The sequence below is a fragment of the Thamnophis elegans genome, chromosome 3 (assembly GCF_009769535.1).
Source record: "Thamnophis elegans isolate rThaEle1 chromosome 3, rThaEle1.pri, whole genome shotgun sequence".
Lineage (NCBI taxonomy): Eukaryota > Metazoa > Chordata > Lepidosauria > Squamata > Colubridae > Thamnophis > Thamnophis elegans.
The window spans coordinates 32,018,732-32,044,027 of record NC_045543.1 but is presented as its reverse complement, the minus strand read 5'-3'; the positions used below and the strand labels follow the sequence as shown (position 1 = coordinate 32,044,027).

The following is a 25,296-nucleotide window of genomic DNA, read 5'->3' as shown; positions in this document are numbered from 1 at the left end:
AGGGTAACCCTTCCAATGCACTAAGTACTGTAAGTGACCCCTATTTAGCCTGAATATGATTTTTTCCACCTCAGATTGTGGTTCCCCTTCTATCACTATAGGAGGAGAGAAAGTTTGGGTGGATGCTCTTATGCTAGACCCAATTACTGGTTTCAACAAGCTACAATGAAATTCAACAAGTTACAATGAAATTAACTATCTTCACTATTGGGAATGGGCCTAGAAATTTTGGACCAAATTTCTGGCTAGGAATTCTTAATCTTATTTGGTAGATACAAAAACTTTATCCCCCACACAAAAGGGGTTTTGGAGCGAGTGGTGTTTATCAGCTTGCTTCTTGTAGGCATCTGCCACATCTGCTAGAGCTTTCTTCATATTCTCCCACCCTTTCTTTAGCATGTCCATCCATTCATTCAAAGACATAGAGGAGGGAGGTTCTCTAGGCAGCTCAGGCATAGCAACAAATTCCATGCCACTGGCAATCTGGAAAGGAGTTAATTCAGTGCTGCTGTGGACCACATCGTTGTACGCCACTTCGGCAAAGGGTAGCAAGTCCGACTAGTTGTCTTTCTGATAGTCCACATAACACCAGATGTATTGTTCCACCACCGCATAGGCCCTATCTGCTGCGCAGTTCATGCTGGGATGAACTTCTGAGTTCAGTTCTTGGGTGGACTCAATAGATCTCAGGACCTCTCTCCAGAACTTGGCTGTGAACTGGGCCCCGCAATCTGAAATGATCCTCTTGGGCACTCTGTGCAGGCGATAAATGTGTTTCACATTTCTTTGCGGACGGCAATCCTGAGCAAGCAATAAAGTGTGCCTGCTTGGAAACCTGCTTGGAAACCAAATCAGTAACTGTCCAGATTACTCTATTCCCACTGTTGACTGGTAGTTCGATGACAAAGTCCATTGCGACCTTTTTCCATGGTCGGTTAGGGCTGGCCACTCATTGTAGCAGTCCAGGGGACTTCTCCGGCAGTGGTTTCATTGTTGTGCAAGTAGCACAGCTTTTTTAATGTAATCTTCCACCTCTGATTTCATCCTTGGCCACCAACATTGACGGCTGGTGAGGTGGAGCGTTTTTAAGAATCCAAAATCCAAAGAATCCTAGTTCCGCTTCATGGCTTCGCTGTAGAACTTCCAGCCTCAACCCTGCGGGGACGTACAGTTTGGACCCCTTCCAGGCTAATCCATTTTCCATCGTTAGGATTTTCTGGTTATTGTTGAGCCACTTGTCTGTTGGGAGCACCAATTTCATAGCTATCATCAGCTTGTCCTGACTTCCATTACTGTCGTACTGCGGTTTTCTCGACAAAACATCCCCTAACAGGTTTTTTGGTACTTGTTGGACCCATGGGGTTTTTGTCTCTGCTGTAGGTGCTGCAGGTTCTGGGCTCTTGAATTCAGTCATCCCTGGCTGGCCCTTTTCCTCCACTGGTGGTAGCAGCCCAAACACAATCATCAATTTCCTACCACCATCTTCCATTTTATCGTAGGCTTCCACTTGTCAAGCCATGCAAGCCCCAAGATTATTTTTCCCAGCATCTCTGGAGCCACAATGAATCTGAGAAGCTCATAGTGGCGGCCCACTTGTAACTTCACCAGTTCAGTTATTAGCATGGCTGGGGCCCCTCCAATTACCGTTCCATCTACCCGCTCAACCGGAAAGGGACAGGCTAGAGGTCTTGTGTGTATGCCTAGTTGACAATCAACATGCTGAATAAGCATCGAGTGCAACCGGTGTTCACAACTGCTTCAACTTCCCCTTCCACCCCCATCTCTGGTACTCTGGTACAACTGGAGGTTGACTTGGAAGGCAAAGGGTGGATGGGTGCATTCACCATTGGGTCATCTTCAGCATTTTCCTCCTCCAAGGTCTCCCCGTTGGTAGGACTCTTCATCACCTTAGGTTGGGGATCCTCTTCCAGAGATTGTTGGCCCAGATGACTCTTTTCTGGTGGCATCTGGGGCCTTCTCTTTATCGCCGTGGTGGTTGGTGCGCACATTTGTGGCATTGGGGCTGGAGCCAAGCACTCTGACACTCTGTGGCCAAGTTGACAGCAATAGTGGCATTTTATTGGCCCCACACAAGAAAGGAACCTAGTTACATCTCTAGACTTAGGGACCGCCTCATCACATTGTTCCGCTATCCATCCTGTAGGTTCCCCCTTGGTAATCCCTTCTTCCATTGTCGAGAACTCTTCTCTGTAGGAAGGTGGGGTAAGAACTGTTGGGACATTGCAGGGGAGACTGGAACCGGTGGGGAGGTCAATCCCTCAGTTGGCCACTGCCCAGTTATCTGCCATGGTGCCATCTGCTGAGGGAGGGCAGGTGCCCACTGGCATCCCTTCCATCCATGACCTGGGGAAAGACCCATCCCGGGGGTTTCTGATTCACAGGTTGCAGTTCAACCAACGGTGGCTGGCAGGGGGGGGTTATGTGCCAAGGCCCCCTCTGCTAGCTTGGAGAAGTTATGGTTCAAGGCCCCCTCTGCTGGCTTGGAGGATTTTCCCATGCTGATGGCCAAGTAGGTGCCCACTGGCATCTTTTCCATCCATACTCTGGGAAGAAAGCCCAATTTGGTGGTGCTTCATTCACAAGCTACAGCCCAATTTCTGGTGGCTGGCAAGTGAAAGATGCTGGCGAAAGGGTAAGCTCTAGCTTTCTGAAGTTAAAGTAATTGCCAAGATGTTTTCAGTAAGTTATTATCATGCCATTTATTTCAATTAAATAACAAATATCATGAAACCACCCTATCTTTGAAACAAATAACATGTATTTGGGCAAGTTTAAATGAATGGACTGACATGATCAGCAGATCAAAACTGCAACTATAGGCAAAGGATTAGTTTTCTGTCAGTCTGCCTTTATATTGAAATAACTGATCTTAGTCTGCAGAGATGGGATGGATATTTGGCCTTTTTTGATAGGAATACACTTTCTATTTGATTTTCAGGTCCTTCTCATTTAATTATACATGGCACCTTTATAGATCACCATGGGCAAAGTAGACTATTCCCCCTTTTTAAAAATGTGGTGGAATCTACTGCCAATGGGGACCAAATACTCTTATTTTAATTTTGAGACAGGTATCTTTCTCTTCAAAATTGTTAACAGAATTTCCAGGTAACTAGAGAAAGAAAGAGAGCCAGTTTGGTGAACTGGTGTTCAAGTTTCGAGTTTCATTTTATTTATTTCCCGACTCAGGACGGCGCACAAACCCAAGGAGGGGAAGGGAAAAACACAAAAACTACAAAAGTACAGGGCATTTAAAAACAACCAACACCACACGATTCGAGAGGGGAAGGAAACTCATTGACCCCAGGCCTACCGACACAGCCAGGTTTTAATGGCTTTTCGGAAGGCCTGGAGAGAGGTGAGGGTCCGAATCTCTGCGGGGAGTTCATTCCAAAGGGCCGGAGCCGCCACAGAGAAGGCCCTCCCCCAGGTAGTGGCCAGATGACATTGGCTGGTAGACGGAACCCGGAGGAGGCCTACTCTGTGTGATCTAATGGGTCTTTGGGAGGTAATTGGCAGCAGGCGGTCTCTCAAGTACCCAGATCCAATACCATGAAGGGCTTTATAAGTAACGACTAGCATCTTGAAGCGTATCCGGAGACCAATCAGTAACCAGTGCAGCTCGCGAAGGATAGGTGTAACGTGGGTGTATCGAGGTGCACCCACAATCGCTCGCGCGGCTGCATTCTGGACGAGCTGGAGTCTCCGAATGCTCTTCAAGGGCTGCCCCATGTAGAGTGCATTGCAGTAATCCAGTCTTGAGGACTTGGTGAAGGTGCTGGCCTAGAGACCAGGAGACTGTGAGTACTAATTCTGTCTTCGGCATGAAAGCCAGCTGGGCGACCTCCAGCCTGTCATTTTCTCTTTCCCCTAAGAATTAGGCAAGGGCAAAGACCTGCAAAAATATTGCTAACAAAACTGCAAGAACCAGTCAATTGCCACAATTTACCACTGATACAAAGACACCCACTCACACACAAACAAATGAAATAAAACTACAGGGCAAATATTTCTGAATTATTGTAAGATAAATTATTGTAAGACAAAATTGCTATATTCTTGCTACAGTAGTTAAAAGCTTTTCACTGGGCATATATAAACGTTTTCATTATTTAGGATATTCAGAGATATGACTACATCCAGCTTTCTATATTTAAGGAACTGTAAGATGGTTTAATTTAAGAAAACCGTCACTGCCTGTATCTGAAATATAGGCAATGCAAAGCACATCAAGTATCAGCTCATTAAGGTTGAAAGGACCATGCTTCATGGCAGAGATGAGCTGGTGTTGATCTATATATCATCCTTAATAGGACAGTGCCAAACCAAATTCGGAATACTTTCAAATGCTAGCAATACGAGGTGAATTGTGATCAGTTCTTTCATCATGGGAATTCCTCATTCCGGAAAAGCAAAGTATATTAATTTATTGTTTACTCCTTTTAAACATTTGTTTTTTAAGGCTGTATTTTGTTTGGCAACTTATAAAACAGTGATGCATAATTTAAAAAAAAAACCCAAACATCTAAAACAATCGCTCAAGCTCTCTGTCAAATCTTAAATGCTAATTTGTGTTGTCTTAAACCAATATAGGTCTTAATGTATTTGAAGTCTTCAGTAGTCATCTGGATCTAGCCTTTTTCAATTCTTTCTTTGCCTTCCTTTTACTTCTCATGGAAGTTAGGACAGAAATTCAGGTCATATGAAAAGTTGTTTGGGACTTGTAATTTATTAAGAGGAAGGCAGAAAAACCCTCTGGCATTTTCTCAGCCTCTTCCATTCATCTATGGTGAATGTTACACACCGTATAGCCAATTATCAATTAAAATGGTTCTTCACAAACAATGCAAGATCTCAATGAAGAAACCATATAACATAAAACAAGTGTTTGTTTGGGTGAGTCTTGGGTGTAAATCCTACCTTTAAACAGATGGTTGTCCCACCAAAATTGCTAGGATGGGTGAGAGATCTCTCTCTGTTTCTCTGTTTCACACAAACCCTGATGCTTTATTTTGGCTCTTGGCCTAAAGATTATATCATATTTTAAAAGAGCATCTAGTGAATTATAGATATGCAGTTCTGAACATGTCAGAAGAAAATTTTCCCCTTGGATGAAGCTATTTTGGCAAAGGTCCACATGATATCTTGTGCTACTTGGAGATAAACTTTCAAGCAAGGATATAAAAGGTGAGCTTCTGATGTGGCTATTCCCCATGTATTCATAGCACACAGTGTTATTTGAAGAATCTGATGGTTTCTAGATCAGTGAAATAATAAGAATCACACAGAAGAAAGTAGATAACACCCATGTAATTCTCTGGACTACGAAAGAGAGAAGTTCTTCTTTTGAGATTTAGGAGCATCTGGGGAAAAAAAATCTCTTTTGAAATAGTTGAACCACTTTCTACCTGTAAATCAGTAATACAGATTGAAATGACATTAAGGAGCTTTCTGCGTGATACCTTCATTTTTCACCCCTGATCCTTACTATGTAGAGAGGATGTCTTTCTAAAAGTGACATTTCACGCCTTGGAATTCAGCCTGTCTCCATATAGAAGTAGCAGCAAAAGTAAAGAATTGTATGTTTCTTTTCTGATGTTAATGAAATTAAAAATATCCTCCATGAAACACTATGTTAGGTAATACCATTCAGGGTGATCATATAATTATCTATAGCATTCAAAAAAAATGCCGTCTTTTTTATTTTTATTTTTTCTAGAAGAGCCAAAATGTCACTTACCTTGCTTTTAGGTTAGTGCACAAAACAATCAACTTGCGCATGTCTAAGCTGAGGTTATGCATGAGCCACAGCAGATCTAGAAAAAAGAATGCCCTGAGTAATTAAGGCTTATAAAAACCTTTTTCATGTCAGATCCCTAAAAGTGATACTGCCATTCAATTGGGAGGAGGGGAGCCTCGGAGTTAAATCATTAGCTACATCTGAAACAACCGAGTTTTACAACTTTACAACTGGTTTCCTTTCACCGGGAGACTGAAGGTCCCAATATCTTTGGAGCCATGTGGGATATATAACTTTGATATCTAACTAGAGATAGCCATGGGATCATGTGCTTTATTGACTCCCAGGGCAGAAGAGTTAAGGACGTATCTTCACACTTGTGTATTGGTCAGAATCTGCTGCTTTGCTTCTAATAGTTTCCATCCTGACTGATTAAAGGTTCCTTTTGAAATAATCTGGTTCAAGAGTCTTTACTTTCTCAAGTTAGGAGAGGAGCCATTACACTTTTATCTCTTCCTCCTTCTCTCTCTTTTATGCTAATTCCAAAGGGTTTATGCAACTTAGGAGGCTACACGTAGAAGAGTTTTCAGCTCCTCAGCAGAACATTAATTTCCACTGAGCGTAATAGGATCCTTAGTCCAAATAAGTCTGTCTGACGGAAATAAAATAACAATAGCTTCATGCTCCTTAGGAGATGCTGGGATCTACAATCTAGTTGATTGCTTCTGGAGAAAATATGTTCTGTGGGAAAGGCAGGCAAGTGCCTTGAGCCCCTGTATTTTTCATCTGTTTCCTTGTATCTCAAAAACCGAACTTGCAGCATATCTTCATATACTAATCTGAATGCTACATTTCCTCCCACCCTTCCAAGTGCATTCCAAATAACTACTATTATTTAGACTGTATAACAGCACAGAACTCCCAAATGTGCTTTCCCCCACCCCCAAAAGGCAACTGGACCTTGTTTTTTTTCCTTGACGACATAATGAGGGTATAATGGTGGACATGACTTTACTTCAATTGGCAGGTTAATTTTAAATGCTTACCAAATCAGTAAACAAAATATTTTTATTTTGCTTTTTAAAATGCTCTACAACCATTAAAATGCTTTACAAAATTTCTTTAGTGACTGTTTAAAGTTATAACATTACTGAAAAAAGTGATTTATGGCTGTTTTCACACTTATGACCATTACTGCGTCCCTGTGGTCACATAATCAAAATTTGGAAGCGTGGCAATTGGTTCATATTTATGACAGTTGCAGTGTCCTGGAAGTCTGACAAGCAAAGCATTTAACAACCATGTTACTAATTAAATAACTGTAGGGACAGTTCTTCACAGCTAAACTTCTAGATTTAGCAATAGCAATAGCAGTTAGACTTATATACCGCTTCATAGGGCTTTCAGCCCTCTCTAAGTGGTTTACAGAGTCAGCATATTGCCCCCAACAATCCGGGTCCTCATTTTACCCACCTCAGAAGGATGGAAGGCTGAGTCAACCCTGAGCCGGTGAGATTTGAACAGCCGAACTGCAGAACTGCAGTCAGCTGAAGTAGCCTGCAGTGCTGAATTTAACCACTGCGCCACCTCGGCTCTATATAATTTATCTGCGTTGAAGGGCAAAATCACAGTTTTGTGGTCCTAGATCAAACCTTGGGTTCAAAATAAACCAGGAAGTCTCTTCCACCAACAAATAACCATTGATTCCTTTTATACTAATAAAGGAGAATATTTGTAGCTCAGGGTTGATATGAGGGGTCCTTGCTGCTCTCGGAACTTCCTTTTTTCTTGCAGATGTTTCATTACTCAAACTAGGTGATATCATCAGTGCTAGTCAGGACTGATGACTAGTCAAGAAAATAAGCAAGTTCAGAGAGAACCAAGGACTCCTTATTCTTTTTATAGGTAGCACAAGTTGTCAGTTATTGCAATGATATTTTGGCTAAACACATTGAAAAATAATAGCAGGCTTCTTTCTCACATATGACCAAGCTATTTTTTTTAGTAGGTTTACACACCACCATGATGCTGGTATCTGGAAAAGTATTAATGAATCATTAAGCACTGAAAATACATTCATTTTGGTAGGGATGCTTTGGCTTTTAAAAGCAATGTGGTTTTGGGGAGAAGCAGGTCATCCTAGACAAGAAATGCATCAAGGGAATGAAGGGGATATAGTACAGTATACAGTAATTTCATTATAATTTTCAACAGGCAATTATTATTTTTCTTGTAAACTGTTAAAATATGGTCCAGATATCTGTATAATGGATCAGCAATTCATCAAGCCTGATGAATAAATAGGTAATAAAATCTTATCAAAATTTCCCTGAGCCCAATCTGGTTGAACATTTTTATGGTTGGACAGAGAAATAGTCAGTTTTGCAGATGGTATCAAATTGGATGGGATAACTAAGAACGAAACAGTATTCAATATAGTACTGACTGACAAAACGGAGAAATATAAGTAATGAAGTGAATTCCAACATAGAAAAATGCAGTTCTGCATTTAAGCAGAAAGAGTATATAGAGCGAGTTTGTGTGTCCCTTGACCTTGCTATACAGAAAAAAAATTCTGCAGCTTTTCATTAGACCATCAGCTCTGTACAGATTAGTGGTGAAATACCATGGCTAAAGCAGCTAATACTGTACAGTGGTTCCACGTTGTGTCAACAGAAAGGCGGTGGCTAAACCCCAAGCAGTAAAGATGCTGCTCTAATATGCTTTGTCACATGGCACACTGTGTTCACTTCTGGGCATCGCTATTTAAAAATTGATAAGGTGGAATATAGCAGGAAGATGCTGATTCTAGCAACAGATCTAGAAAGGCTGGATGGTAGAACCAAGATGAACTGGTCCAAATCTCCCTATATATTAGGAAGAATAAAATTGCAGGATTATTTTTTTTATCATTGGAGATGGTAAATTCAACATATTTTTTTTAAACCATTACAGATAAATGCTATTATTGTAATTCTTAACATATTGAAAATGAGTGTAGCTATTTCTGGAGATTTCCTTTGTTTATATTTTTTACTACAACGAACACTTCTAAAATGTAACTTTTATATATTCAGTATATTACTGTGCATTCAGAAAGTATTCAGACCCTCTTCACTTTTGTGAATTTTGTTATGCTGCAGCCTGATTCTACAGTTGTTGGAATTCATTTTTTTCTCATTAATCTACACTCAGTACCCCATAATGACAAAGTGAAAACAGAATTTTAGAAATGTCACATTGGCATAAGTATTCAGACTCTTCACTCAGTACTTTGTTGGAGCACCTTTGGCAAGCAATTACAGCCACAGGTCTTTCAGAGCAGTGTTTCTCAACCTTGGCAACTTGAAGACGTCTGGACTTCAACTCCCAGAATTCCCCAGCCAGCGCTGGCTGGGGAATTCTGGGAGTTGAAGTCCAGACGTCTTCAAGTTGCCAAGGTTGAGAAACACTGTTTTAGGGTATGATGCGACAAGCTTTGCGCACCTGAATTGGGGGATTTTCTGCCATTCTTTCTTGCAAATCCTCTCAAGCTCGGTCAGATTGGATAGCAACTGTCAGTGTACAGGCATTTTCAGGTCCCTCCAGAAATGTTCAATGAGGTTCAAGTCAGGGCTCTGGCTGGGCCACTCTAGCTAGAGCATTCATAGAGTTGTCCCTAAGCCACTCCTGTATCATCTTGGCTGTGTGTTTAGGATCTTTGTCATGTTGAAAAGTGACCCTTCAGTCCAGTCTGAGCACTGTAGAGCAGATTTTCATTAAGGATATGCCTGTACATTGCTCCATTCATCTTTCTCTCAACCTTGACCAGTCTCCAAGTTCCTGCTGCCGAAAAACACCCCCCCCCTTGCAGCATGATGCTGCCACCACCATGCTTCACTGTTGATGATATTGAGCAGGTGCCTGGGTTCCTCCAGACATAACATTTAGAATTAAGGCCAAACAGTTCAATCTTGGCATCATCAGACTAGAAAATCTTGTTCCTCACACTTTTGAGAGTCCTTCAGGTGCTTTTTGGCAAACTCCAAGCAGGCTTTCATATGTTTTGCACTGAAGAGAGGTTTTCGTTTAACCACTCTGCTATAAAGCCAGGATCAGTGGAGGGATGCAGTGATGGTGGTCCTTTTGGAACTCTGTCCCACCTCCACACAGGATCTTTGGAGCTTAATTGGGGTGACCATTGAGTTCTTGGTCACCTCTCTCACTAAGGCATTTCTCCCCCCAATTGCTCAGTTTGACCGGGTGACCAGCTCTTGGAAGAGTCTTGGCTGTGCCAAACTTCTATTTGAGAATTATGGAGGTCACTGGGCTCTTAGGAGTTCAGCAGAAATTTTATTGTAGCCTTCTCCAGATCTGTGCCTTTCAATAATCCTGTCTCTGAACTCTGCAAGCAATTCCTTTGACCTCATGGTTTTTGCTCTGCTACAGTATGCATTGTTAGCTGTGAGGCTTTCTATAGAGAGGTGTGTGCCTTTCCAAAACATGTCCAAGCAATTAATTTACAACAGATTGACTCCAATCACGGTATAGAATATGTCAAGAGAAATGGGAGGCACCTGAGCTAAATTTCAAGTGTTGTTGCAAAGGGTCTGAATACTTACGCCAATATGATATTTTAGTTTTTTTTTTCTTTTTAATAAATTTACAGACACTTCTAAACTTCTGTTTTCACTTTGCCATTGTAGGGTACTGGGTGTAGATTGATGAGAAAAAAATGAATTCCAACAATTGTAGAATTAGACTGCAGCATAACAAAATTCACAAAAGTGAAGAGGGTCTGAATACTTTCTGAATACACTGTATATATTTTGGTTATCTACCAGAGAACAGATGATGCACAAACCAAAATTTAGGTTATGCTTTGACATCGTATATCATTGCTTTCACATAAATTTGATATTTGACACTGGGCAAAAAATAGCATTCACTCTTAACATAGGGTTAATATTCTCTCCCACCCTATCTTTATTAAGTAATTCACTGATCTATGGGCCACAACTGGTGTCCAAGCATCCAATTAACAGTTAGTTACCAATGCTGACAGAATATGCCAGTGAAGTTCTCTGCCAAAATGACATGGTTTTAGTGGCACAATTTTTTTATCCCTCACTCCCCACCTTCAAAGGATGAAAATAGAATGGGTGGGATCTATCTCACCTCTGAATTTACATCAGTAAAACCAGATTATTTTATTGACAACTAAGTTTTATGGATATTAAATTAATGTAATTTAGGGCCATGGGAGGAGGCTTTTTAAGGCTTGAAAAGAAAGTAGTTTGCCTTCAGTTCATACTTCTGACCCTCCTCCAGATCTCTGAGAAAAGGACTTTGAAACCCAACCCTGCCCTTCCTAGGACATCAGTCCTTTTGATAACAGAATACTTTTATTAAATTCAGTTGATTGGGGGTGTGAATTGTGACCCCCCCACCCCCACCCCAAAACATTGGGAGAGCTGCCCAGTTTCAGAGGTAGACATTACATTCAGTCCTAGCTGGTCTAAATCATTACAGACGATGTACTTTATGAACACAGTGATGACTGCCCTCTTCATGTTGTACTGTATAGCAGTGGTCCCCAACCTTTTTATCGCCGCGGACCAGTCAGCCTTTGATAATTTTACCGTGGCCTGCTGAGCGTGCGCAGGGGTGGGGGGGGCGTTGTTCTGCAGCGATCATGGCCCCCAGCCATTAATGTCTAAACTGCTGCAAGATATACTTAAATATTGATAAAATGTGAGGGGGTGTACTCACTTCTGTGATATCTATCCATCCATGTCTGTCTCTGTCTCTGTCTCTCTCTCTCTCTCTCTCTGTGTATGTATGTGTGTATGCGTGTATGTGTATATATCCTCTATCTATCTATCATCTATCTACCTATTTATCTATTTATCCATCCATCCATCCATCCATCCCTCTCTATCTATCAATCACCTATCCACCATCTATCTATCTATTCTAGCTGGCTGGGCAATTTGGGGAGTTGAAGTCCAAAAGTGTTAAAGTTGCTGAGATTGAGAAATGAGGACGAAACAAAAGGGAAGAGAATGAAACAAGGTCGTAGAGAGAGATTGCAAAATGAAAGGGCAACTTCTCTTTTTATTTCCTTCCACCCCCACCACCCCCACCACCCCCACCGTGCCTCTCTGGCAATTGGCTGCCCAGGAGGTGGGGAGGGGAAGATGTTTCACAGACAGCTGCCACCCGCCCATCTCTCTCTCTCTCTCTCTCTCCGCCTCCACATCTGACCTCGGCTGCTCCACGGCGGAGACCCCAGAAGGCAAGCAAAAAAAAAAAAAGGGCTCAGGAGTGGGGGAAGAAAACAAACCCCATCACGTTCCTATCTGTGAAAGCTCCCCGCTCCCTTCCTGGGCAGCCAATTGCCAGAGAGGCAGTGTGTGTACGTGTGTGTGGGGGGGAGGGGGTTGGCAGCCCGTGGCGCACCTAGTTCGCTGTGGAACGCGCTGCCACCCGCCCAGCGCTCGCTCTCTCGCTCTCTCTCTCTCTCCCCCCCTCCAATCTCCCGCTTCTGCTTCGACCGGCCAGCAACTTGTCCCCGCTTGCCCGGGGACTGGCCTCTGATTGGCTGGCGGGGAGAAAGCCTCGCCAGGGAAGGAGGCGAGGACTCCGCAGTGACGTCATGGGGACGGCGCCCCCAGGTAGCGGCGAACCGAACGCGCTCTGTCTCCACGGGCTACCAAGGCGGCCGGGCGGGCGGCCAGGGTGGGAGTGGGGTTTGGACTGGAGAGGCGGCTCTCAGGTTCGAGTCCCGGGGTTGATCTCAGGCTGCGCGTGTGGGTGAAGAGGCAGCAGGGATCATGGCCCCCGGCCGCTGCAGCGATCATAGCCCCCGGCCGCTGCGCGGCCCGGTGCCAGGTACTCTACGGCCCGGCACCGGTCCACGGCCCGGCACCGGTCCACGGACCGGGGGTTGGGGACCACTGCTGTATAGCACACATTGAACACATTGAACATCTGCATTTCAGTATCAAACTCTTGCTTCTACAGGGACATTTAAATACCTCAGGCCACATCTGCTCAATGGCACTTTGGATAAGGTCAGGAGCTGTCTGATGTCACAATGTCAGTTGTTTTGGAGCTCTGGGTCAATTTATTTTTGACAGCTCTGCTGCAGTTGTAACTGTAGTAAAGGTGATCTTTTACGAAGTATGTAAAGGTGGCTCTACAAACTTTGTAGAAATATTAGTTTTTTACTAGTGGGAACACTTGCCTCCTCTCCTTTCCCAGCATCTGCGATTTTTGCCCTTCTTCTCCCTTAGAGATTTAGCTTCTTGTTTTTAGAGTCTGGCTATATAGCCGAGGTGGCACAGTGGGTAGAGTGCAGGACTGCAGGCTACTTCAGCTGACTGTTATCTGCAGTTCGGTGGTTCTAATCTCACCGGCTCAAGGTTGACTCAGCCTTCCATCCTTCCAAGGTGGGTAAAATGAGCACCCAGACTGTTGGGGGCGATATGCTGACTCTGTAAACCGCTTAGAGAGGGCTGAAAGCCCTATGAAGCGGTATATAAGTCTAACTGCTATTGCTATTGCTATTTTTTATGGGGATGGGTTAAACTTAGGTAGCCCTCTTTTCTCCTCCAGCCATCATAGCAGCATGAAACCCTGGATAGAAATACTGGGGAAAGTACTTGATTGCAAACTTGCTGGTGGGCTATATCATACTGGGGTTCTTAGAAGCAACACAGAAAAATAGCATTTTGGCAGATAGGAATGTTTCCTTCATAACAACTGCTTAGCTTTTTTTTTTTTGCCAATGATCAAATACATGCAACTATGAGACACTCATTGCTCACCCTCCAATTGATTAACACGAAAATACCAAAAACATGTCATCCTTCAGTGTCTTTCCTACACACGGTTCAAAGAACAGGACACTAATTGAATAATATTTTTGTATTCTCATATTAGACAACTAGAGGGTGAGCACTGATGGGCTAATCATTTTTGCTGCATTTTGAGTTTGGCAGCAAATGATCTTGGACCCTTTTATATTATCATGTAACAGTTTAATAAGAAAAAGATCAAGGCATAGAAGTATGCACAGATAATAGGGAACATTTTCACTTCATAATAAAATATATCAAATACAGTTTATGAAGAAAAGTATTAATTTTCAAGACTAGTTGCTTCTTTCAATCATATGCTTATGTGTTAGGTCCTTAGATTATATTATAGCTGCTGATTATTAATACAGAGAATAAAGAATACTCGTTTAAAGATTAAGAGCTAAGTATAACAAATTGCAATTATCGAATGAATGACTTTTGCTACATTAAATGGAAGAGATTATTTCTTATTCCTTAGTTTCTGAAAAGTGTTTTTTAAAGAGTATTATTAAATAAAAACCATTGAGAAAGTCAGCAAAAGTCAAGGATTTAGAAAAAAATGTAAAATGGAGGAAAAATGCTAAATAAAACCTTGGGGGAAAATGTAGGAAATAGTCAAATAGTGCAGAAGTCTGTAATTTGATAGGAAATTACTATCATACTTCCAACATTTTCTTCATTTGCATTTCTTTGGATTTTCATGTTCTGAATCCTCCTTTGGAGACAAGGTCATATTTCACTTACTGTTACCTGGAAACAATACATTACGTCAGATGAATTGCCCATCAGCAAAAATGCTTAATTCCTGTAATGGTGTTTGGGAATGACCTTGGCAGACTGAAGAAAGAGATGCTGCCTAGGGAACAGTCAGCTCAGGGACAGCATAGCCCACAGCTGCCTAGTGGTCAGACCTAGAGGCTTGGGAGGAGAAGGGGGAAGGAGAGGGGTAAGAAGAGGGGGAAGGGGAGGGACCTCCCTAAGTTATCCAGCTGTAAAAGAGATGGTGGGAGAACTGTACTTTGAGTCTTGCAAGATTGATGTCAGCCTGACCTTACCAGATAGAAGATACAGGCTACATGGCCAGAGAAGCTAATTCTACTTTATTTTAAAGCTACATCAACAGAATCTTGCAAGTCTGAAAGTACAATTTCCACTTAACCATTACAATCCTAGCAAAGTCATTATTTTGTTTAATGGTGCTGTGAATTTTAGACTGTTCCTCAAAAAACAAAGAAAGCAACAGAATTGTCCTAAATCACAAATTGCTGTTGTTTTTTGTTTCCATAAATTACTCTGTTTTTGATCATTGCCTCCAGAGTATTTCTTTTTTTTTTTTTTTGGTTTGTGAAAAATTACCCATGTCCTGAATATGCAATTGCATGCATTGCACAATATAATGTTTCAGTTCAAATATATATTTTGTTTATATATTTACAATAAAGTTACTTAATTTTAGTCATTGGAATTTCCCTTACCTTTTGCAGGCAAATAGACCATTTTGGTTCAGTTGTCATTTTACAATGATAGCGGCTTGTAATTTGTGACTCAGTGTCAGTAGTATATCAAAAGTCTGTTCCTGCTTACCTTCCGAATTTTCTAAATAATGCAGGCTATTCCTTAAAGGGTTCCTCTATGTGCTCCTCCAGAATGCTCTCTTTTACAGACCATCTGCAAATGTTATGGTATGTCTGTCAAGGCAACCTACCTAGGACATTGTTCAGCATTCAAGCAGGGATACTTACAATAGTGAACATTCTCAAGATTAGGACTCTTCCTTCTCGGTATTTGTCTTCATTTTGTAAGCAGCCTTCACCATAACTATGAATACAAATTTTCAATCAATGTTGTTGCAAAATCCCATTTAGAAGTTGATACAACTTTAAGAATATGTTGTCAATAATGGTTAAATCAGTTTTGTCACTAAAAATGATAATGAAGGTCATTGGTAATCAGTTAAAGCCGTGATGATGAACCTATGGCACGTGTGCCACAGTTGGCACACGGCTTCCTCTCTGCAGGCACATGAGCCATTGCCCAGTTCAGCTCCACCATGCTTCCGTGCGTGCCTCCCCCAGCTGATTTTTGGTTCTCTACTGCATATGCATGGAGATGGGGTTGCACATGCATGCACAGGGGAAGAGGGAGTACGGTGTACCCCCCCCCCCACATCCCAGTTTTTGTTCCAGGGGGCTTTAGGGAGACCTGCTATGCCCAAAATGGTACCGGGGGGTCGTGCGCATGTGAGTAGGGGGGGCTGAGGGGGGGTGTCATGCATGCGATTCGGCACACAAGGACAAAAAGGTTAGCCATCACTTAGAGATACCATATTAGGAAAGTGTGTAAGTATTTCTGAAATTTCAAGTTTTCTAAACACAATTAAAAATAAATTCTATTGAAACATATCTCTTCCTTGCAATTTAACCTCGGCTATATTCTGGAAGCAGGGACATGCAGTCAGGGGAGGCAGGGGAGACAGGGCCTCACCACTGTCAACATGAAAAGAAAAAAAAAATTAAAAGGAAAAAAGGCTGAGGTAGTTGCTGCCAGAGTCACAGTGGATGACTCTGCTTTAAAAAGCTTCTAAAAAGTGCCCTCTACAGGAGGAGGCGGGAGAACCACATGCCTCATTTAGTCTATCTTTATGATCACTCAAGCAGAGTTAAGCAAGGGTTAAAGCTGAAAAATTCCTTATGTAGATGAGGCACGTGGTTCTCTCACCTCTTCCTGTAGAGGGCACTTTTTAGAGGCTTTTTTAAACAGTTAAGCAGAGTCATCCATTGGAGACTCTGGCAGCAGCTAACCCAGCCTGACCTTAGCAGCTCTTGCCTTTTTCCTTTTACATTTTTACATTTTCATCATGGCAGACAAGAGCAGAGTTGAAATCCTCTGTGAAACAGCTGGAAAAGGTATGTGAGTCGGAGGGAGGGGGAGGAATTCAAAATTAATGTAATTTGTAAGTAATTGTATTATTGTAAGTAATTTGACTGTGTGTGTGTGTGTGTGTGTGTGTGTGTGTGTGTGTGTGTGTGTGTTTTACCTGCCTCTGCTGGCGCGCGGGCTGGCACTTTTTTTTATGTTTTGGAACCATTCCCATAAATAAACGCATTTATTGGGCAGTAGGAAATCCCTCAGCTGGGAAGTGTCTGAGTTGAATTTGGCAACCCAAAACTGTTAAAACGAGGAGGCTGACCTTTCAACAGGCATGTTTATAATCATTTTCCATTTCCTGTCTAAGGGGAACCACTTTAAGTGTGGGGTGTCTTCATTAATATAATCTGCCCCTTTCTCCTTCTGATGCTGTTTTGTAGAAGAGGGGAGAAAGATGGGTTCTCCCTTGGTGTGGTAGAGCTCTTCCAAAAGCCCTGCTGCTGTGTCCAACATAGAGGCGTCCCGCATCTATGGCAGACACAGCGCTAGGGCTTTCCCCCCCGCTGTGTCCAACATAGAGGCGTCCCGCTTCTTTTGAACGCCCTGCTGCTGTGTCCAACATAGGGCGGCTTTTGCCCGCTTGCCTCACCAGCCATAAACCTCACCACATGTCACTGTCTGGAAGAGACCTATGAATCCAAAGTGGTGCCTCTGAGGCTCATACAGATTTATGTATGAAGTTTGATGGACTTTTGGGAAGGTATAATTCATAACCTTTCAAGGTTTTTAAGTGTATATCTTGAAGATAGAAATACACCTGTTAATTCCAAACTTTTTAGTAACAAATCTATTGTGGTTCCTTGCATTCTGCAGTATTTTAAATATGATCAGTACTTATATAATGAGTTAGATGCCATCAGGTTGGGCTGAACAATTACTGACTATATGGATAGATACCTCCCATCCTCAGCTCCTTCTAGTAAGGATAATGTCAGCCTCTGTTTTGCTGCTTGCTTTTCCGCTGCCATTGAAACGGGGAGGGAGGGCATGGTATTTGGGTGTGAGAATTAATCTGTACAGGAGGACTATTAATTGGGAGTTGTTTTCACCATCTACTGCGCATGTGGCAAGGGGGGAGTTTCCCGCCAAGGCCAACTGTCCGGCATACCAACCTGATGATTTTTGAAGATGTCTCCCACTTGACAGCTGTGGAGATATTGGATTGGACTATGGACTGGGGTTACCAGGGGGAGAGGAATGGGTCATGTATTGATATCTAATGCTTTCGCGCGCTTTTGCTCAGATCCAGCTTTGCTTAGCTTCTATTTACTTATAATCAGTAAAAGTACTCTTAATTCTGCAAAATGGAATTGAGTGGTTTCTTTCTTGGTTATTAAGTGAAGCAGCCTTGACAGATAGTCCATTATTTTTATTGATGCTTTCATCTACCAAATTTTTGTTTCTCAATTTTTCTACCTCTCCCAAACTTCTTGGCATAATGTTTTTTCCTGATCCATTATCTGCTCACATGATATGCCCAACTATGTGCCTTTGTGTTTGCTGATCCTTACCTTATGAAATACAGTAGTCCTTATTTTATCCAGAGCCAAATAATTGGCTCTCGCAGTTCATAGTACTCTTAGTAATACTTCAGATGTACACTACAAAAATATTTTATTTCTTTCATTTTTGGTGTTCAGCTTTCATAAGTGCACACATCACCTTAGGGGAAACCATTGCTTTAATTATTTAGTTCTTTGTTATTGAAGTATTTTTATTTTTCATGATTTTATTGCTTTTCCTCAAAAGTAATTTCTTCTTGTTCAACAAACTGCCCAACTCTTTTTATTCTAGAGCTCAAGGGGAAAAAAACCCTACCTTCCAACATTAGTTCTTGAGCATGCATATTAGTTGGCTGACATTATTTTTTATCCTGTTTAATATTTAACACTTTTCATTTTACTTTTTACACTGAGGACATATTATTTACTTTCAATAAAATGATGCTATCTAAACATTGCCAGTTATTAATCTTGTTACTTCCTGTTTTGATTCCAATTATTACATCTTTCAAACCTGCCATTCTTATAATGTGCATAAGGTAAAAAAAATATAGGGGAAATATTCATCCTAGCTTCAGTCTTCTTCCCATGTAGAATCAATTTGTTTCTCCAACCTCAATTGTAACATTAACTTTTCCTTTATTTTAAAGATTCTTCCGAATAATATACTGATGTGGTGGCAGACCCATTAGCTTTAATAGATTCCACATTCTAGCATAATTTGTATTGGGTTTTCAAAAAGATTTTGAAAGAGAGAAGAGGAAAAAAACAATGCAAAATAAATAATTTACATAATTATTTACATCTCATGCAAATAGAGGTGTATGTAATTTGATTTTTTACATAAGTTTCAATAAAAAATAACCTTTATTATCCATGCCAAATTTAGAACTTTATTCTAAACTTTATTCAATTCATTTATAAGATACAAAATATACCAGCTCTGGTTAGTTGGAGCCTTAAATTCTCCTTGTAATGTTGAAGAATCAGTTTCCATGGTCCACCTGTCAATTTCCACTGTACAAATGTACCAATGTACAATTGGTTCAAAATAACGTGTTCCACTAAAAAATATTAAATATTAAACTTTGTAACTTACTTCATCCCAAAATGTAACAACTTTAGGATATTGCAAAAACACATATTTTAATCAGGAATTTAGCAGGTTGCATCTCTAACAATAGAATAAATTACTTTTTTTTCCCTGTACAAACTCAGTGAAGTCCAATAAATTTGATTTTGGTTTTGGTTTGTTCCGTTTTGGTTTGTTTCGTTTCGTTTCGTTTTGTTATAAGCCATAATTTATCATGGGGGTTTCTAGTTTTTATTTGATTCAATCTTTATCTCAAGTTGCATGTCAGCTTTAATGATTTATTGACACCAGCTCTTCATAAAGACCAATTGTGATCTTTTGGTCTGAAAGGAGTTAATGATCCCTTCTAATAAATTAGAAGTCTCTGAGGCCGAAAGCATTAAAGACCAAATTGAGATGTCAATAAATGTTGTAATTATAAATATTGCCAGTGGGTGGCAGATGACAAAGAACATTTATCTTTAAACACAGAAAATGATAAAAATTCATAGTTTTTATCCAATACTAATCAAATGCAAACATCTTAACATCCGTCCAGATTTTCTACAAAAGTATTTTAAAATAAATTTTGAGTTCTGAATCATCCCACAACATCAAACAACATCAAATGAAAACTCTTTCTCTATTTCTGTGCTTCTACTCAAACGTGTCAGATATGAAGCAGCCCATGAGATGCCAGATCTTTTAGAATCAGCCCAGATGTGAAACTAATACTAATACAATCTGTGTTGTAGGGTTCAGTGACAGCATCTTGGAAATCTGAAAGAGCTTTTTCCCTCCCTTACCTTTATGTTCTGGAGAACCAGGGAGGGTCAGTTCTGAGATACTATCTCAATTTATTTTTATGGCTTGGGCTCAGATTTTGTTCTTCAGACCATTGTCTAGGTCTGTGATGGTGAACCTATGGCACACATAGGTTCTCTCTGCGGACATGCCAGCTGTCACCACAGCACAGCACAGCTCCACCGTGCATGTGCCTGAGTCTCCCGCCGGCCAGCCAGTCTTCAGGTCTCTGCCGCGCAGGCATGGGGACGCATGTGGGGATGCACACACCAGTGGTGGGTTTCAAAAATGTTTACTGCCTATTATGTGGGTGTGGCCTATTTTGTGGGTGTGGCTTGACAGTCATATGGCCAACTTGTAAAATGTGATGAAACTCATTAAACAACACTGTTGCTTAGCAATCAAAATTTTGGGCTCAATTGTGGTCATAAGTTTTCTTTCTTTCCTTCCTTTGTTCGTTCGTTTGTTCCTTCCTTCCTTCTTTCTCTTTCCTTCTTTCTTTCTCTTTCTCTTTCTCTTTCATAACGTAGTCTGGTTGAATACTATTGGATGACCAGCGGAATTCTGCAATTGGATGATTATGAAAGGGAATGACTAAATGGATCTAGAAATTATGAACTCATCTTTAGGAGAGGGAGCTTTTAAAAAGCACTCTAGAACAGTGGTAGTCAACCTGGTCCCTACCTCTCACTTGTGGACGTTCCAGCTTTCATGGTGGGCGGTAAGGGTTTTGTCCGATACTGAAACACTTTCTTTTTTTAAATTTAATTGACTTCTCTACTTTATAAATCACCATTACGGTGGAACTGGGTGAACGGTTAGAAAATTTTACTACTAACAGAGATACAAAAGTGGGTGCTAGGTATAAAAAGGTTGACTACCCCTGCTCTAGAACAATCGTAATGGCCCTATAGGTCACTGACAAGATGCTCAGGTATGTTGAGGTTGAGGCTAGCTAGAGCCAGGCATTTGTTTCTACTCATGAATGCACTCTCTAAACAGGTCCATCTAACACCTATTTTGTTGATATCCGGTTGCCAAGCAAAGGTATTTTCATTCTCTTACACCTTTAATTGACTATACACTTAAGGTGTGCATTAAAGCCGCTTTGATCTCTCTGGATATATTTTCAAAGTTGTAAAAATATGTTCTACTTTTTGCTATTTACAGTTGCAGTTATGGCAGCTGGGTTTTGTTGCTTTGTTTTCATTTTTTTTTTTTTTGTATGAATGGATATGGATCTTTGACTTTCTTTCTCTCTCCCCCCTCTCTCTCACACACCTAACCCTTCACAAAAAAAAACCCCAAAATGAAAACTTTATTTTTTTTAAAGCATTTTGCACCCGGAAGTCGGAACAAGGCACACCAGTCACACACCACCTCCATTGACTTTCGCGCTGCCAAAACCCCTCAGCATTCTTCACCTGCAGTCGCCCCTTCAATCTCCCACCCATGGAGGATACACAGTGGTCCTCCTGAAGGGGCAGCTGAGGGGCATTTCCCCCCATAGCGCATAGGCTGAGGAAAGTGAGAGGGGAGCTGCTATTTTTTTCTGAGGGCCAGAAAGAGGTGAGGCAGCCTCAGATGCCATCTGGGGACCCTCAGAGGTGTCGCTTCTCAGCTCAAAACAAGGTGAGGAAGGCATCTCCGAGCCTCCTCCCACCGCAGACACACCTTCTCTTTTCTCCTGGTGAGATCTGCCACCTGAAAGGTGACGATTATGGAGGAAAGTATTTTCAGGTGGATACCCTCCCCGATTCCAAAAACAGTGCATGCAGAATGCCCTGCCACCTAAAACCTCTTTCCTCCATGATCCTTGCATCTGCAGTGGGAGGAGGCTTGGGGGGTGTCATAGGGGCAGCGAGCACTTGGCGGCTTCTGAGGGGGGCCAAAGCTTCTCCACTTGCAATGTCTTCACCCTGAGAGCATCGCTGGCAGCTGCTTCCCACAGCTCAGGAGGTCTCCACTGTCTCTGCTGCTGCTTCTCGGCCTGAAAACGCTTTCCTCCACGATCCTCATGTTTCAGGCCAAGCAGCATCAGTGGGAAGAGCATGAGAGTGGAGCTGCTCTTTTTTTCTGCGGGGCAGAAGGAGGTGAGGCAGCCTCAGGTGCCATCTGGGGAGAACCCCTCAGAGGCGTCGCTTCTCGGCCCGAAACAGCAGCTTTGTTCTCTTTGACAGCCGCCTCGTTTGCAGTAGGGTGGGGAGAAATCCATGCTTTAGAGGGGGTGAAGGCCATCCCTAGCAAAAGCTCGGGGCCTCCGACTCTATGGGTACGCAAACATATGCCCAGTTTCCATTAACGGTATGGACGTACTGGTGTGGACCGGTAGGAACCCACCACTGGCACACACGCATGGACGGGAGGAGCCTGTACACCCCCCGCACCCCATTTTGGCTTCCAGGTTGGTGCAGGAGGCCTTCCAGCCCAAAACGGGGCATGGGTATGTATGCACGTTTTGGCTTCCAGACTCTAGGCTGTGGCTTTTTATCTTGTCTCCCAAAATTATTCTCTGACAACCCATCACATCTATTATATTTGGACCTTAGGAGACTGGACTAAGAGATGCTGCCAAGGGAATAATCAAATAAGAAATAGCATTACCCACAGCTGCATAGGGGGTGAGACAAGAGACTATGCAAGAAGAGATCCTCCCTAGTTTCTTGGGTTGTAAAGGACTTAGTTGGAGAAATGTCAGACTTGCAAAATTTTGTCAATGTATCTTTACAATAAAATAAAATTAGCTCATCTGGCTTTGGTCAGAGGATAGGACTAGAAAACCTCCAAAATGCCTTCTGACCCTATGATTCTGTTTTTTCTTATCCGGTTTGACGCTCAAGTCAACACACACATGCATGCACATATACATACGCGCAGTGCATATAGGGATTCCACACAAAGTATTAGGTACAGTGGGAATTATATTCATTTTAAGAATGCTAAAATGACCCTGTTGGCCTTCTAGAGCCTGAAGACGTGTAGTCAGTGGGTCAGGTATTGTTGGTAGACTCTGCTAAATTGCTTTGTTAAATGAATGGTACTTGTGCACCATTATGTTTTTAACTGTTTTATTGTTTTTAATTATTCAAGTGATTTTGCTTGTGGGTTATGCATTGTTTTTGAGGATTTCTAACTTTGTAAGTTTCCCAGAGTCACAACAGTGAGATGGGTGGCTGTATAAATTTAATATAAATTCATTCTCTCTCTCTCTCTCTCTCTCTCCCTCTCTCTCTCTCTCTCCCTCCCTCCCTCTCTCTCTCTCTCTCTCTCTCTCTCACACACACACACACACACACACACACACACACACACACACGTACGTTAGCTATCCTATCTTATGCCCCGTTCTTTTTTCTGAAATGTATTGGGCTTTAGTGATGTGTTTCTTATCAAGTTTGGATTTATTCTTCTTTGAAAGACTTGATATTAAGCTTATGCTAGGAATTAGAACAATTGGTTTAGTAGTTTGTACTTTCCTTTTCATCTCTCTTTTTTAATACAGCTTCATTCCCTGATCTTTTCTGTCTTGAGACCACACAGTTTTGTTCCACATTTGTTAATAAAAAACACTTTTAAGAGTGTTGTCTTTGACCCTTAGAACAATTCAGTGGTTATTTCATCTGTATCTGCCTCCAGTCTTCCTATTGAACAGCTGGTGTATTGCCTCTTGATGATGTACCTCATCAATCAAGTCAGTTCCTGACCATAGAGTCAGGAGTCAGTTCCTGACCACATTCCCTTCCTAGATATATATATATCTGTCTCCCTACAAACATTTGCACCGTCTATTTTTCTTACTCATCATTTGCCTCTTTTGGATCCTTTTTATGATCAGTTTTGAGCAGTTCCCTATGTTTTCTCTGAACTTCTTAAAACATGTTTTCCTATCATTTCCATTCTTGTTGACATATTTGATTGAGATATCTTTCCTTGTCCTTTCTTGTTCCATCCTGAAAATCTAAATTAAGTTACCATACATCTTTCTCTTGGCCAAGGCTTTCATCCTCCATCTGTCTCTAGCTATTGAGATACCTTTTTCTGAAAGCAACTTAGAGCTTTCCCTCTTTGAATGTTGGGAATATTTTTTCACTTTTTTTTCATTATTACATAAATCTTTCCATAATTCTGCAGGCTCTGTTTGTCTGAATGGAATATACTGATTCTGTCCCTTGATTTGACTTTATATGTACTCCTAATTTATTTTATTTAATATTTATTCATGTAAGTTTTAAAATATATATAATGTTTTAATTCATTATGTAATGCATCTGATGCCAGTTATCCAGCATGTGTATCACATGCATCTTTAGTAAGTGCATGTACTGTTGTAGTATATTCATTATTGCTAAGATATATTATTCTTTTCTTTTTAAAATTCTATAACCAAGCACATCCTTAACAACATCTTTTTTGAGCATCATTACCATCCCATCCCTGAGTATGATTTCATGTTGAGAAACATCCAGATTAGTGTGATTCATTGCCAGGATGATTCCCATACAGACATTTTAATTATTCAGTTTTGAAAAACATTTCTCAACTGGCAATAGTCCTGGCACCTGCAAAGGCCAGCTGTTCCCATGATTGCAGCAGATGTAAAAACACCCTTGTGAGCATGGAAGAAGTTGATGGTTGCTTTAGGTTGTATTTATATCTGTGCATAAATGACACAGTATGCAGACATTTCACAATGCCTCTATGAGTATTTGTGGGAGTTTCCTATGATTGACCCAGAACAGATTTTCCTATCATGGAAAAATCATGGGCAATTCAGCTTTTATGAACATGTATTAACTGCAGTATTTTCTCAGTATATACATGAGCATTCAAAATAGAAATATGCAATATATCCAAAAGCTGCAGAAAATTATGATATTTTTTTTCAAAATGGAAAAACAATACTTTTATTTTTTTTTAAAAACTAAACAGTGGATAATGGTTCATGAAGTTATTTCATTTTTTTAATTTTTATTTTATCAATTTCATATATACATTCACAATTATATGATTCATAACTGTTATTAATAATATGTATTTATAACAATGTTTCCCTACAGTTGACAATATACTTGAAAATTGCTTTCTTACCATCCCATAGATCCATCTTATCTTACAACGGTCCTACTTCTTCTTCCTTCCCTCCCTCTTTCCTTCCCTCATTTCTTCTCTCCTGCTCTCCTTCCTTCCCTCCTTCCTTCCCTCCCTCCTTCCCCCTTCCCTCCTTTTCTCCTTCCCTCCTTCCTTCCCTCCTTCCTTCCCTCCTTTCTTCTCTCCTTCTCTCCTTCCTTTCCCCCTTCCTTTCCTCCTTCCTTCCCCCCTTCCTTCTCTCCTACATTCCCTCCTTCCTTCCCTCCTTTCTTCTCTCCTTCATGAAGTTATTTCATT

The 25,296-nt window shown here is 41.3% G+C and overlaps 1 protein-coding gene across 2 annotated transcripts in view; it reads left to right on the top strand.

The window, feature by feature from the left end:
- Nucleotides 1-25,296, top strand: part of PTCHD4 (patched domain containing 4) — a 73,864-nt gene that overhangs the window by 35,757 nt on the left and 12,811 nt on the right. The gene's annotated exons all lie outside the window — the stretch shown is intronic.